Genomic DNA, 2,500 nt, shown 5'->3' on the forward strand with positions numbered 1-2,500 from the left:
GTGTGCGTGCACGTGCATGTGTGTGTGTGTGTGTGTGTGTTTGTTCAGGGCTGTGTGTGTGTGTGTGTGCATGCACCCACATGTATCTGTGTGTTTGTTCAGGGCTGTGCGTGTGTTTGTGTGTGTGTGTGTGTGTTTGTTCAGAGAAAAGACAGCAGCAGGGGCAAGGTTGACAGCCAACCACAGGGACAGAAGCTTCAGCTAAGAAAAGGGAGGGAGGGAGGGAGGGAGGGAGAGAAGGAGGGAAGGAGGGAGAGAAGGAGGGAAGGAGGGAGGGAGGGAGAGAAGGAGGGAAGGAGGGAGGGAGGGAGGGAGGGAGGGAGGGAGGGAGGGAGGGATGGATCAAGAGAACAGCCCTGAGGCTCCACAAGGCAAACAGACAGGCTGTTTTTGGGACAAGAGACTTGCTTAGTTTTTGGAATATTCAAATATGAGGAAGGGGGAGACTGGGGGGGTAGACCGCCCCTGATGTAATCTCTCCACCATGCTCAGCCAATCACAGCCTCATTGTCGCGGGTGGACTCTGGAACTGCCAGTCAGCGGTCTAGAAAGCTGAGGCTCTCTCATCTCATGCCTGTTCCACGACACTCCATATCTTGGCCCTCACAGAGACGTGGATCACACCGAAGATCACAGCTACTCTGGCAGATGCCTATTCATTCTCCCCTACCCCTAGACCCACAGGGCTCCTCGTCCCGCCTAAGTGGTCCCACAGTGTCACACCTGTCTATATCCTAATCATGAATTCATTCCATGTTGTTTCTGTCACCTCTCCTGTCAAACTCCTCATTGTTGTTATCTATCTTCCCCCTGGTCAGCTTAGCTATTTCCAAGGAGAGAAACAGCAGCTCCATAAAGTTGGTGGCTAACAGCTGGTCTACAGCAGTACAGGAGGAGATGGAGTGTGTGTGTGTGTGTGTGTGTGTGTGGTTGGTGGGTGTGTGGTTGTGTGTGTGTGTGTGTGTGTGTGTGTGTGTGTGTGTGTGTGTGTGTGTGTGTGGTTGGTGGGTGTGTGGTTGTGTGTGTGTGTGTGTGTGTGTTTTTCTCTTCCTAGAAGAGATGGATGTCCTTCTCAGCTCCTTCCCTGACGACGGCTTACCGCTCGCACTACTGGGTGATTTCAACTTCCAGACGTCAGAGAAGCTTATCTCATCTGGAGTACTTGACCTTCTCCTCTCCTTCGACCTTACCCTGTCCCACTCTCCCCCGACTCATAAACCGGCCAATCAGCTAGACCTTGTCTTTACTAGATCCTCCCATCTCTTCCAGTTTCTGATCATCATTTTGTATCCTTCTCCCTTCCCCTCAAATCCACCCCTTCCCAGTCAGTCGATACCTACAATGTAGCTTCTCGTCGCAACCTCCGTACCCTCTTCCCTCACCACTCTCTCTTCCTCTGTCTTATCCTCCCTATCCTCCTCTGTTGAATCCTTCTCCCTTCTATCCCCCGATTCAGCATCCTCCACCCTCCTGTCCACTCTCTCATCGTCCTTCGACTCTCTCTGTCCACTGACCTCAAAAGCTAGCATTATCCTCTCCACGTGCTCCTTGGCTCTCTGAAACCCCGCAAGTATGTAGAACAGAGCTCCGGGCAGCGGAAAGGAAATGGAGAAAAACTGGCCTCACTGATTAACCGAAATCCTACCACTCTCTCCTCTCCGACTTCTCCTCCTCTGCAACAACTGCTAAATCTTCCTTCTATCACTCCAAAATCCAATCCTCTGCCTCTAACCCAAGGAAATTGTTCTCCACATTTTCAACACTCCTCAACCCTCCTCCTCCTCCTCCTCCTCCCCCCTCCTCCCAGTCTGCAGATGACTTTTGTCACCTACTTCGAAAATAAGGTGGTTGACATTAGCAGTTCCTTTTCTCCACCTCGCGCCAACGCTGCTAACACCCCTCCCAAACCCACTGTGCTACACCTGGTCTCTGGCTTGTCAGCTCTTTCTCCCCTCTCCCCTGATGACATTCTAAATTTGATCACATCCAAGCGAGCAACCACCTGCCCTCTCGATTCTATACCTTCCCCTCTTCTCCAATCCATTTCCAAAGACCTCATTCCATTCCTAACCACAGCAATCAACTCCTCTCTACACACAGGCTCTGTCCTGGCTGCCTTTAAGACAGCCAGAGTCAAGCCTCTTGACCTGTGTTCTGTCCACAACTACAGAGGGTATCCCTCCTCTCCTTCCTATCTAAAACCCTTGAACGTACTGTATCTTACCAACAATCTCACTATCTCCTTCCGAACAACCTCCTTGACCCTCACCAATACGGATTTAAGGCTGCGCATTCTACCGAAAATTGCCCTCCTTGCTCCACTCTGCTCCAGCTCCCTCCCTCTCCTCTGTTCTCATTCTCCTTGACCGGTCTGCTGCCTTCGACACAGTAAACCACCTGAGCCCTCAGCACCGGTGTCCCCCAGGGCTCTGTCCTTGGGCCTTTACTGTTCTCCCTCTACACCAAATCCCTTGGCTCAGTAGTCTCCTAAAATGATTTC

At 51.6% G+C, this 2,500-nt stretch overlaps 1 protein-coding gene across 1 annotated transcript in view; it reads right to left on the minus strand.

Annotated features, from left to right (window-relative positions):
* Positions 1-2,500, minus strand: part of LOC308175584 (sodium/calcium exchanger 1-like) — a gene marked incomplete at both ends in the record, with an annotated part of 39,210 nt that overhangs the window by 22,943 nt on the left and 13,767 nt on the right. The gene's annotated exons all lie outside the window — the stretch shown is intronic.

This window comes from Nansenia antarctica (genome assembly GCF_963989245.1).
Source record: "Nansenia antarctica genome assembly, contig: SCAFFOLD_274, whole genome shotgun sequence".
NCBI classification, from domain to species: domain Eukaryota; kingdom Metazoa; phylum Chordata; class Actinopteri; order Argentiniformes; family Microstomatidae; genus Nansenia; species Nansenia antarctica.